The sequence below is a fragment of the Pelophylax lessonae genome (assembly GCF_965119305.1).
Source record: "Pelophylax lessonae genome assembly, chromosome: 13".
Lineage (NCBI taxonomy): Eukaryota > Metazoa > Chordata > Amphibia > Anura > Ranidae > Pelophylax > Pelophylax lessonae.
The window spans coordinates 14,673,062-14,687,039 of NC_138780.1; the positions used below are offsets into that span (position 1 = coordinate 14,673,062).

Consider the following 13,978-nt stretch of genomic DNA (forward strand, 5'->3'; position numbering starts at 1 on the left):
GTTAGGATCAAACAGAAAGAGCACCAGACCAGGTGGTAAAGGAGTCAACATCACTTTAATCACAGATCCAAAACTAACGTGTTTCGGGAGCCAAAAACATTTTTCCTTGAGATTTAATCAAGAACTTGAATGGGTTTGGTAAAAAGTTCTCATGTTAATCTCAAGGAGCACCAGACCAAATGGTAAAGTCCAAATCATTTTAATATTTCACAGATAAATCAAATCTTCAATGTGTTTTAGGGACCAAGAGCACTCCCCCTTAATCAAGGCTTGAAATACAACCATAAACTTGAATGGATGCAAGAAAGAGCTTTCCTAAGTTATTCTGTATGGGAAAGGAGTAATTGAATCCGGGGAGTCAGTGATCAGTGGTTCCAGTGTTATTGGAAGCGTTAATGCTCAATAACGCGGATACTGTTGGTCTCTTACGGCAGTGGTCCTCAACTCCGGTCCTCAGGGCCCACTAACAGGCCAGATTTTAGGTATTACCTTGGGGAGATGCAGACTAGAATACTGCAATCACTGAGCAGCAAATGAGATCACCTGTGATGTAATTTCGTTATCTTGCAAACCTGGCCTGTTAGTGGGCCCCAAGGACCGGAGTTGAGGACCACTGCCTTAAGGGGAGTGGTTTTTGCCCCTAAAACATGTTGACTGTTTTTACTTGTGAACCATTAATATGAATTGGACTCCTTTACCATCTAGCCTGGCACTTCTTCTGTGTTATGTTTGTTTTGGATTATTTTCTGGGTACCAACTGGAGGGTAACCCCGTTGTGTTGTTTCCTAACCAGTCAGTGTACTCTTTGGATGGTTGTTCTCCTTTGCACTGCACTATATGGATAATGACTGAAATCTGAGCACCTCCTGGATGTTCTTTTTTTGAAAGCTATATAAATTGGTTAGGCGCTTTAAAGGGAATAAGTCACTGTACCTGGAATAGGCAAAGTCAGCTCTAATGAGCAAGACTCTCTGATTCCTCTTGTATTGAATCATATTGTAACTGTACTGCCTGCCCTCATTATGTAAAGTGCAAGCTGTTGGCACTATATATATCCTGTACAATAATAATAAGTGGGAAACATAGGAAAGTAAGAAGGAGAAGCCGCCATGACTGTTTTATAGCATTATCCTTCTAATTATGACCATATTGTGGATTGCGGGAAATAATGTCTAGGAAGCAGCCATGATTTTTCAACAACCTCCTCCCCCTATCCTCCTACACAAGGGTGTAACTATAGACCAAGGATTTCCAAATTTTCGAAGCAAAGTGACAGTTTGCTTCAGACTTTAGGGGGGCAGGACTGTCCCCAGTAGGAGTAAATAGTGTCCCATCTTTGCTATTAGGGGGGAAATTAGTGCCACATCATTGGTGTCAGTGGGAGGAATAGTGCCTTGAAGGCCAGATAAAGGCAAACAAAGGGCAGCATGGTGGATATCGGCATGAGGCAACTAATGATCTTGTGCCTGAGTAGTTGACCCAACTGCCAAATCTTTTAATTTGACCCTCACACCCAGTTCTGCAGCCAGAAACGTGGCAGAACTGCATTCTGCCAACTCTGGCTCTCACCCCCTGCTTCCCGCTGTAACAGAAGTCTTCTGTGTTTACAGGGGACAGCTTTGCTCTCAGCGGCTCCTCACAGCGGTGACTGAGAGAAAAGTCTCCCTGCAAAGTGAGGCAAAGCCGCTGACACAGGGAGGTACTAGAGCTGAATACATGGGTAGTAGAGCCGCCTACACCGGGAGGTACTAAAGCTGGGCAAGGTAGGAGAGAGAGATGCGAGGAGGCTTTGGGGGAGAGGGGTTGTAATTGCACACTGTGCATTGTGCACCCTTAAAGCCTGCACTCTGTACACAGCATACCCCTGAACTCTTCACTCTGTACGTAGTGCACTCCTGAACCCTGCACTCTGTACGCAGTGCACTGATAAGTCCTGCACTCTGTACATTGCACACCACTGACCTCTGCACTTTGTACATAACAAACTCCTGAACTCTGCACTCTGTATGTAACGCACCCCCTGAACCCTACACTCTGCACGTAGCATAATCCTGAACTCTGCACTTGTATGTAATGCACTCCTGAACCCTGCACTCTGTACGTAGCGCACTCCTGAACCCTACACTCTGTACGTAGCATAAACCTGAACTCTACACATAGCATTATGCTGAACTCTGTACTCTGTATGTAGTGCACCAATAAGCCCTGCACTCTGTACATGGCACACCCCTGACCTCTGCACTTTGTACATAACAAACTCCTGAACTCTGCACTCTGTATGTAACGCACCCCCTGAACCCTACACTCTGCACGTAGCATAATCCTGAACTCTGCACTTGTATGTAATGCACTTCTGAACTCTGCACTCTGTACGTAGTGCACTCCTGAACCCTACACTCTGTATGTAGCATAAACCTGAACTCTACACATAGCATTATCCTGAACTCTGTACTCTGTATGCAGTGCACCGATAAGCCCTGCACTCTGTACATGGCACACCCCTGACCTCTGCACTTTGTACATAACAAACTCCTGAACTCTGCACTCTGTATGTAACGCACCCCCTGAACACTACACTCTGCACGTAGCATAATCCTGAACTCTGCAGTTGCATGTAACGTACTCCTGAACTCTGCACTCTGTACGTAGCACACTCCTGAACCCTACACTCTGTACGTAGCATAAACCTGAACTCTACACATAGCATTATCCTGAACTCTATACTCTGTATGTAGTGCACTCCTGAACCCTGCACTCCGTACATAACGCATTCCTGAACTCTTTACCTCTTTACGTAGCACACTCGTTAACTCTGCACTCTGTACGTAACACACCCCAGATACAACCGGCCCCTTGAGGGTAACCATACTGCCGATGTGGCCCATGATGAAAATGGGTTTGACACCCCTGTCCTAGACTGTTTTTTTGAGCCAGTAAAAGAGTGCAGAAAATGCCGTATGTCTGGCTGTGTGTATTCTAATGGGGAAATAGGACCAAATTCACCTGTGGCTCCGTGAGGGTACGCTACAACAATAACAGAAGTCCCTTTGACCCTTCACAGAAGCAGCAGCAGCCAGACAAACATGTTGACATGAATCCATTTCTGTCTGAACTTTTATGAAGAATATTCCATGAACTTTGGAGAGGAGTCTGTAATGGAACCGAGTGACATTTAAACATGGCCGCACAGGTTGTCCACACACATATCAGCACGTTGGACCATATCAAAAATGTTTGGCATGTCCTACCAAGCTGTCTAATTAATTTTACAAACCACATACTTCTGCCAATGTAAGACAAAGTGACGGGTTCAGCTGTTGTGTAGTCAATGCAGCACTTATAATGCTAAAGTTCTGGACATTTGTCGTCTGGGCGGTGTCTAGTCATTATTTTGTCTGACAACACATTTTGGTACCTTTATTTTAACTTCAGATGAGATGTCACCAATTTTTCCGTTTGCTACATCTGACACCTGTCCCCTCGATCACCCCATGGGCTATTTCCAACACCAAATGCTTTTCAGGAATGGGAACATTGTGACACATTTCCAAGGAAATGAATGGCCTTTCCTGCCTTCTGGTGTCTAAGTTTGGAAAAGTGTGAAGGTCAGGCTCCAAACCAGCTGGCTCCATGTACCAAAAATGATGAAGGATGTGACCTTTGTCCTCCTGTCACTCTTAATCAGGACTGGTTCCCATCCAGCTCAGGACCTGTGTAGATAATTGACCTGGAGACCTGACCTCGAAGGCATAAAGTCGGTTACAAACCTCAGCTGGAGGTTAGATGAGTGTGCACAATCTAAAACCTCAATGATCTTTCTTGTCACACTTTATCATATAGACATACATTTTGTACTGCATTTGGCAGACACCATTGGCTCCACTGTCATCCTGAAGCTGTCAGAAGCTGTGCTTCCTTTTTTTAAGATAGTAACACAGTACAAGATAAGGACAACAGAGGGCGAATCTTAGTGTAGTAGTAGAAAAACTAATTTATTCTCACAACTATAGAATTAGCAATTTCCAAGACAATAATACAAACAATGTGTAGCGCTAAACCCATAAAGAATCAAATATCTATATCGATATCACCACAATAAGGGCAGTTAAATGAGACTCTTTCCAAATGTACATGGTCACCCAATCAAGGGATAGACCTCACCCAGTATATATATTTGCTGAGGGGATGCCTCAGACACATAGAGCGATGAGTGGACATTCAAATCCCCATGGGAGACAAAAACAAATATGCGGACATAGCGTAATCCCGTTTAAAAAACACTATTTATTAGTAAAGGGCTAAACTCACATGATGTGATGCAGTATTGGGCATATAAAACATTTAAGCGGTGCTGGAGGAGGATAACAGCGCCTTCATGTGAAAAAATTGTAGGTCGGCTCCGGGGGCGTGGTCACGTCATGTCTGACTCCACCCAAAGCGTTTCGTCATAGGTTTGACGTCATCAGACCGTCATAGGTTTGACGTTGTTTCCAAGACAATGTAGTGATATCAGGCATACATGTAGAAACATAATTTAGGATCAACTGCTGGGGATGGACCTTTGCAGAACAGGATGAGCTTCCTGGGGGGTGGAGGATTGCAGTACCTATAAGGAAGTAAAGGGTTAAGAGCATGTGGGTCTTCCACTTCACGTGGGTCCAATTGTCCATTCATCGTCCAGATGTAGGAGAGCCGAGCAAGGTTCAGCTGTCACTGGAGCTTATGGATGTGGATGGGAGCCCTGGAGAGCACTAGGAGACCTCAAGAAGGCCTACAGTGGAGAGGACGTGGCTCAGGTGAGGTCACATGCGTGGCCATGTATAGCCCAATATTATAGAGCCATTTATGCTAAACCACATACAGATGTTTTAGGCTTTTTGGCCATCATCAGTGCAGTGTATGGAAACTATTACTTCTATGAATTAAGGCAGTGTTCCCCAACTTTTTTATCGCCGCGGACCGGTCAACGTTTGATAATTTTTCCGTGGCCCGCTGATGCAGAGTGACCAGCGTGCCCCCAATCAATACAGAGTGCCACAGCATGCCCCCAATCAATGCGCAGTAACCACAGCGTGCTCCCAATCAATGCACAGTGACCACAACATGCCCCCAATCAATGCACAGTGACCACAGCATGCCCACAATCAAAGCACAGTAACCACAGCATGCCCCCAATCAAAGCACAGTAACCACAGCATGCCCCCAATCAATGCACAGTGACCACAACATGCCCCCAATCAATGCACAGTGACCACAGTATGCCCCCAATCAATGCACAGTGACCACAGCATGCCCCCAATCAATGCAGAGTGCCACAGCATGCCCCCAATCAATGCAGAGTGCCACAGCATGCCCCCAATCAATGCAGAGTGCCACAGTATGCCCCCAATCAATGCAGAGTGCCACAGCATGTCCCCAATCAATGCAGAGTGCCACAGTATGCCCCCAATCAATGCAGAGTGCCACAGTATGCCCCCAATCAATGCAGAGTGCCACAGCATGCCCCCAATCAATGCAGAGTGCCACAGCATGCCCCCAATCAATCCAGAGTGCCACAGCATGCCCCAATCAATGCAGAGAGCCACAGTATGCCCCCAATCAATGCACAGTGACCAGTGCACTTAACTTATTTGCAGCGGCGGCTTCTCTTCAGTCTCTCCACGTCTCCTCGAGTCTTCCCTCCTCCTCCTTGGCCAATGGCATGGGTTCGCCTTTCAGCCAATGAGGAAACGCGTCTTGGACCCGCTTCCTGATTGGCCAAGAGGAGGATCCGTGTGACAATAGCGAATATTCATTTGCTATTGTCACACAAATGGGTGGGCTGAGGGCGAACTGCTCTGCGCCCCGGGTCCACCCTTTTCTGAAAAATGTTTTTTTTTTCTAAAATAGAAATAATGTAATGTTCTTTGGGCGGACTGGTACCGTTTGATCCACGGACCGGTACCGATCCGCGGCCCGGGGGTTGGGGAACACTGGATTAAGGTACCCAACCAAACAGTATAACTATTACTTATATGGTTATACTCTCTTCCTTTAGGATATAAAGCTAATTTAATAGCTTGTGCAAACTCCTACAGGTTGCTTAGCTATTGGTAGCTAGTAATGAAGGAGTTACTTTATGAGAAAGAGCTATACTTTATGGATAAAGGTGTGTGGACACTGGATTATTACACCTCTCTGCACTTGTTGGACATCCCGACTCCAGAACCATAGGGTTTCATATGCACTTTTCTGGAAAAGCTTTCCATAATAATTTGTAGTGTGCCTGGGGGGGATTTGTTCCCATTCAGCCAGGGCAGCCATCAGAAATTTTGGGGCCCCTTACACACCTTTAGGCCTGGGCCCCCCCAGGCCTGACCACCGACATTCCCCTGAGCTCGCCCACTGGCTGTCCCACCGAATCCTTCAGTGCACCCACTTTTATTTTAACACTCTTACAACTTAACCACTTTACCACCGGAGGATTTTGCTGTCTTACGTCCAGGCCACTTTTTGCGATTCGGCACTGCGTGACTTTAACGGACAATTGCGCGGTCATGCAACACCGTACCCAAATGAAATTTACGTCCTTTTTTTCCCACAAACAGAGCTTTCTTTTGGTGGTATTTGATCACATGTGCGATTTTTACTGTTTGCGCTATAAACATAAAAAGAGCGTAAATTTTGAAAAAATAACAATATTTTTCAAATTTTTTTATATGAAATTCCCCCCCAAAAAAATTTAAAAATCAAAATTTTTTTACATTTTACATTTGTTTTCTGTTACCTATGTTTGGTTAAAAAAAATCACAATAAGCGTATTTTGATTGGTTTGCGCAAAAGCTATTGCGTTTACTAACTAAGGGAAAGATTTTTGTAATTTTTGTTGTTTTTTTTTAAGGCATAATGGCGGCGAACTGCAATTTTTTTTTTTGCGGTACTACGACATTGCGGCGGACAGGTCGGACCCTTGACTGACATTTTTGACACTTTTGGGGGTACCAGTGACATTACTACAGTAATCAGTGCTATACATATGCACTGTTACTGTAAAAATGACACTGGCAGTGAAGGGGTTAACTTTATTGGAGAGGGAGGGGTTAAGTGTGTCCCTAGAGGCGTGTTTCTTACTGTGATTGGATGTGGCTTTGTGTGTAAAAGCTCAGATCAATGGTCCTACATAGCAGGACCGAGTGATCTGTGCTTTTACACAGGGGAGAATGACAGGCGGCTTTGTTTACATCAGCCGCCTGCCTTTCTCCCTCTCTACCCAACGATCGCGAGTGACCGGCGGACATCGGGTCCGCCGATCACACGCGCCGGCTTTCGTCGTGTACGCGCTCGCCCCCTATTCGCTCCCAGGCTAGTGACGTACCGTACGTCACTTTGCCTGGGAGGGGCTGACAGCCGCCGTATATAGTCGGGCGGCGGTCGGCAACTTTTATTCTCAGAATTGTGTTTAATAAAATTTAGCACGGTCCAAATTTGTAATCTCAGAATTCTGACTTTCAATGTCAGAATTCTGACTTTCAAACCCAGATTTCTGTAAAAAAAATAGAAGAAAATAAAACAAAAATAAAAAAAAAACAAAACAAAAAAAAATGAAAACTAAAAATAAAACAAAATCGTTTGAAAATCCTTTTTTATTTTAATTTAAAATCAATTTTATAAATCCCGTACAAGGCAGGAAGGGGTGCTATGAACAAACATGGAGAAGTTTACACAAGTCAGTTTTTAATAACACTCAAGAATTATAGAGATGTTCCAGGAGATTAGGAGAACCAGTCTATTATTAAACTGGAGATGGTGAAGGGATATTTTCCAACACAGCTGACATCTAGTACAGTAGTCCCACAAAATAATATTAATATTAATAATAATATTATAATAATTAATAATGAATTAATATTATTATTATTATTATTATTATTATTATTATTAATAATAATAATAATAATAGGATTATTTAAAGTATTTATTAAGATTTTTAAAGTATATTTACCCAGTTCCCACCCTGCTCAATTCTGAATATTTCTCTCCATGTAAAAATTTGTATTTTTAAAATTTTATTTTTGCTGAAAAATTACTTCGAACCCCCAAACATTACATACATTTTTTTTTTTTAGCAGAGAAAGCTATTTTTTATCTCACGTGGTATTGGCGCAGCAATTTTTCAAATGCTATTGTTTTGGGGGGGGGGGAATACACTTTAATGAATTTTAATGCACAAAAACACAATATATAACTTAACTTTTTAGTAAGATATAAAAGATGATGTTACACCGAGTAAATAGATACCTAACATGTCACGCTTTAAAATTGCGCACGCTCGTGGAATGGCACCAAACTGCGCTACTTAAAAATCTCCATAGGCGATGCTTTAAAAAAAGTTTACAGATTACCAGTTTAGAGTTACAGAGGAGTTCTAGTGCTAGAATTATTGCTCTCACTATAGCATTCGCGCTGATTACTCACATGTGTGGTGCGAACAGCGTTTACATATGCGGGCGCAGCCTACGTATGCATTCGCTTCTGCTTGTGAGCGCAAGGGGACGGGAACACTTTAAAAAAAAATTTTTAATTGTTACATAGTTACATATTGTTACATAGTTAGTCAGGTTGAAAAAAGACACAAGTCCATTTGGCTCAACCAATACAAAATAAATAAATTATAAATTTTTTTTATTAAAAAAAAAAGTTATTTATTTTATTTTTATTTTTTTATTTTTACACTGTCCCTTTAGGTTTTTTTTTTTATCACTTTTGTTCTTATCACAAGAAATGTAAACATCCCTTGAGATAGAAATTAGGTGCGACAGGCCCTCTTTATGGAGACATCTGGAACCTTTCTAGGAAAAAATAAAAAAAACAGCAGTGTTTATATCTGCCAGAGCCAGAAGTGACGTCATGACGTCTCTTCCGGCCTCCCAGGATCATAGAGATTGACGGAGACCATCCAGTCTTCAGCCAGCTTTGTTGTAACCTGCCGCCACTGGATCTCCGGCTCTCCCATAGGATCCCACAGGAGAGCGAGCCTATGGGCGGCAGGAGATGGGCGGGGACGTCCCCTCCTACTGCCTGTAAAAGCAATCCAGCAGCTAATCAGCCGCTAGGATGATTTTTACATTAGAGGGAATCACTGGCTAAGAAGAAAGATACCGGGATGATGGATTTACTGTAGCTGCAGACGGCATCATCCAGATATCTCCCATACCGTCCCAATATTTTGAGATGAGAATGAGGGACACCTATAAGCAAAAGTGCGCAGGCATAAGATACATCCCCTGCCCCCCCTTAAAGTAGAATTACATTTAAAAAAATTATTAGTTAAACCCACAAGTGCTTTTTCTACCACTAGTATTCCTTTATATTGGCTTGTGGAATTTACAAATGCAGCAATTTAGAAATTGGATGAAAGGTTTAGCACTGGGAAACACCTTTTTAAAGATAAAAGTGAATTTTATATACAACTATATAGATCAGACTAGATGAACTTGTTTTATCTTCAGGACACCTGTCCACTGACTATCCTAGTCCTGGGGTGGCCCCCCTCAGGTCAGGCCCCTAGACACGATCCCCTGTACTCACTTTCTTCTTTGGGCTTCCATGTGCACTGCACTGTGATGCGTTTTCACGCGTTTACATGCGTTTGTGCGCTTGTCACTGCACTACACTGTAATGATGTGAGATATACCTGTAGGATGGAAGAAAGGAAAAGTCCGATCTCTGCACTCTGAAGAAACCCCAATGGTCTTGCAAGTAAAAGCAGCCTCAGCCTAGCTCCGTCTGGGCCACACACACACCGACGCGTTTCGCATCGCCCACAGGGCTCAGTCATGGAGGCATACCTACTGCTGCTCTTTCTCCTTGTGCAGGGTGACTGGTCTTGTCTCCACACCCTCCTGTATTTTTCTGTAGTAGGTAGAGCCTGCTGGCTCTTCCCACAGCTCTGCTCTTTCTCAGTGTGCAGGGTTACTGGTCTTGTCTCTGCCCCCCCTGTAGGTTTCTGTAGTAGGTGGAGTTTGCTGGGCCCCTCCCACAGCTCTGTTCTCTCTCCTTGTGCAAGGTGACTGGTCTTGTCTCCGCCCCACCCTGTATTTTTCTGTAGTAGGTAGAGCCTGCTGGCCCCTCCCCCAGCTCTGTTCTCTCTCCTTGTGCAGGGTGACTAGTCTTGTCTCCGCCCCTCTTCCTGTAGTTTTCTGTAGTAGGTGGAGCCTGCTGGGCCCCTCCCACAGCTCTGCTCTCTCTCCTTGTGCAGGGTGACTAGTCTTGTCTCTGCCCCCTTCCTGTAGTTTTCTGTAGTAGGTGGAGCCTGCTGGGCCCCTCCCACAGCTCTGTTCTCTCTCCTTCTGCAGGGTGACTGGTCTTGTCTCCGCCCCCCTTCCTGTAGTTTTCTGTAGTAGGTAGAGCCTGCTGTGCCCCTCCCACAGCTCTGTTCACTCTCCTTCCGCAGGGTTACTGGTCTTGTCTCCGCCCCCGCTTCCTGTAGTTTTCTGTAGTAGGTGGAGCCTGCTGTGCCCCTCCCACAGCTCTGCTCTCTCTCCTAGTACAGAGTGACTGGTCTGGTCTCCACCCTCTCCTGTAGTTCTCTATTGTGGGTGGAGCCTGTTGGGTCCGTCCCCCAGCTCTGCACTCTCTCTCCTTGTGCAGGGTGACTGATCTGGTCAATGCCCCCTCCTGCAGCTCTCTATAGTAGGTGGAGCCCGCTGGGCTCCTCCCACAGTTCTGCTCTCACTACTTGTGCAAAGTGACTAGTCTTGTCTCCGTCCCCTCCTGTAGTTTTCTACAATGGGTGGAGCCTGTTGTGTCCCTCCCACAGTTTTGCTCTCTGCACAGGCTACGTCCAGCACAGTGATGATGTCACTGCTATGTTTAAAAGGTAATATTTGGGTTTGCAAATGTGTTTGGTGCTAAATGGATTTATATTCTTTGTGGATATTGAGGAATTGATTAAATGATACATTTTTCAGCTTTAAGCCTCTTCAAGCCTTTAAATGGCATCTAATATACATCCTATTAGTTATTGTATTGCCCTGGCCTTTGTAAGGACTTTTACATAAAGATTTATGAATTTATTCGCTAATCAGAGAACCGATTTGTCGGTAATAGCTCATTTTCTCAGAATTTCTGGTCCTTTAGTCGGTGTTTATGTGAACTTTTGTGAACCGTGCTAAGCAAAGGATGAGCCGTGGAATGTGCTAAGGCTGCAAGGTCACGTTCCTGCATGCTGAGCCACAAAAAGGACTAAGCAGTCTTAAAGGGGAACAATATCAGAGTTGGCATCAGATGTGCCTTTTTATTTTATGAGGATGCATGCTAAGTAATATGTCATCTATATCCTCCTACAAATGTCCCAGTACTCCCCTTGAGGATGGTGCCACCTTCATACTGTATATACCAGTTGCATGTGCAGTTGTTGGCTGTGTTTCATTGGCTGGGGAAATGGCAGTTGGCAGACAATGGACGTGACGTTACGGGAAGACAGGCCCCAGGAACAGAGTAAATCTAGATCAGAGATTGGGTCTGTAAATTGGGATTAGTAAGGGCCTGTGTAGGCAAGCTTTGGCCTTGTGCCAATGGCACCAGTTTGAGACACTTATGAGATCAATAGTGTAACGGACAATGATGACAGGTGCGCTTGACCTGCTTGAGGTTTTGCATCCCAATAGACTTGTATGGGAATGCAAAACCTGTTGACTGGGGTTCCCGCCTGGGTGTTTTTTTAGTGGTCTGGACAGCAAAATGTGGACTTTTTACCAATGTTATTGGGAAAGGAACATAAGGCATGCATTTCCCTTTAGGGAAGGTGGTAACCCTACCATCAACAAAGGCACTTAAGGTAATAGCAGGTATCAAGTGGTGTGTGGAAATCTTTAAAAAAAAGGACAACAGGTTCATTTTAGTAAAATAATTGTGAATCTTAAATTAACTGGTACCGACATCCGACCTGTGGTTCCCTTGTGGCTTAATTGTTCCCGTTTTTTTTCTTTTCATCCTAGCCCTTTTCTTCCCAGTGCTACTCCTTAACAGGGATGATCTTTGGTTTGCTCAGAACACGGAAGGAAGCTGTCAGTGCTGGGTCAATCAGTTGCAGGTGGGGTATTCCCTGCCCCACAGCTGCTTTTATATGGGTGGGGATGCTCAGGACATCAACGACCTAACATGCCCACATAACTATGTTGGGTCAATGACCTAATATGGTCACATGGTCATTTTGGGTCATTGACCTAATATGGCCAGATGGCCTTGTTGGGTCAGAGACATTGACCTAATATGGCCATGTTGGGTCAATGATTTCATGGGTGCTGGGCTATTAAGCTGCAGGAAGGGTATTCCCTGTCCCACAGCTGCATGTTGGGTCAATTGCCTAATATGACCACATGGCCACGTTAGGTCAGAGACCTAATATAGCCATATGGCCATGTTGAGTCAATTATTTAATATGACCACATGGCCATGTGGGGTCAATGACCTGTGGCCATATTAAGTCAATGATCTAATATGGCCACATGGCCATGCTGGGTCAATGACACTGACCAAATATGGCTGTTATGTAACGGTATCAGCCAAATGATCAGACCAGTGGTGATGTGCAATTTCTACTTTACTTAACAATGTAGAACGGATAGATGCTGCCTGCTCTTGTGCTCACTGCTGGTGGCCCACACACCAGACTAATCAAATGAGGACCCAGCACTTGGGGACAGCTCACTTGCCCAGTCACTGCTGTCCCATCAGGCAGGATCTCTCTGAGCACAGGAAGCTGGGAGGAGCTGGCATTTATACTCCCTGGGCGTGTCCTGGAACTCAGGGGATGCTGGGAGCCCAGAGGATTGTGGGGAATTGAGTTAAAGGGACTTGCACCTGCATCTGGATAAAGGGGCACACCACTACATGGCCACATGGCCATATTAAGTCAATGACCTAATATGGCCAAATGGCTATGTTGGGTCAATGACCTAATATGACCACATTGGCCATGTTGGCTCAATTTCCTAATATGACCACATGGCCATGTTGGCTCAATGTCCTAATATGTCCACATGGCCATGTTGGCTCAATGTCCTAATATGACCACATGGCCATGTTGGCTCAATGTCCTAATATGACCACATGGCCATGTTGGCTCAATGTCCTAATATGACCACATGGTCATGTTGGCTCAATGTCCTAATATGGCCACATGGCCATGTTGGCTCAATGTCCTAATATGGCCACATGGCCATGCTGGGTTAATGATTTCAAGGGCATCCCTACTTCTTCGCAAGACTTATATTTATATATTCCTCACTGGTCTACTTATGGTGGGCATTCACTAGTGAATCCACCTCCCTTTAATTGCCCCCTCTCAATTGAGAGAAAGATCCCACATGCACACTCAGCGTTCGATATGTGGCGCCATTTATGACGTAGCCACTATTAGTTAGGAAGGGAACCTAGTGAAAACAAAAAGGTACCTGAGGACTCCTGCGGTATATGACGCTGATATCCTAGGAGTTGCAAGCAGTACGTGTCATGCTCACCTAGGCAAGAAAGACAGAAGTGGGGGAAAAAATAACCTTTTCCATTTATTAGGTGGATTATAGGAATTGAGAATGTTAAAAATAAGAGAGTAAAGATCCACTTTAAATTTATAAAACTTTAATAAAGACATATTACTGCAAACAATTCTGTAGAAGGCTCTGATAAAAATAGGCGAACAGGTAGTCACTGCCAAGGTGTCAGGTCCAACGTGGAGGGGGGTCACGTCTTGTTTGTGCCACCTCTATCCGGATAGGGTGGGAGGGGGTCACAGCAAAGTCGTCAGGGTATATCGGAGGGAAGATCTGCGGGGATGGAAGAAGCCATTGCTTGTTCCTGGCACTGGCGGCGAGGATGAAAGATCTGTTGGCAGGGCAGACAAGAAGCTCGGTCAGGAGATGCTGCCATGGGGACAACAGAAAAAAGAACGGAGAGGGGTGGGTTAGGGGTGGTGGGGGGGAGGGCAACACAACAGACA

General features: G+C 44.7%; 1 protein-coding gene across 1 annotated transcript in view; it reads left to right on the plus strand.

Moving 5' to 3' along the window:
• Window positions 1–13,978, plus strand: part of CA14 (carbonic anhydrase 14) — a 77,394-nt gene that overhangs the window by 37,291 nt on the left and 26,125 nt on the right. The window lies entirely within an intron of this gene.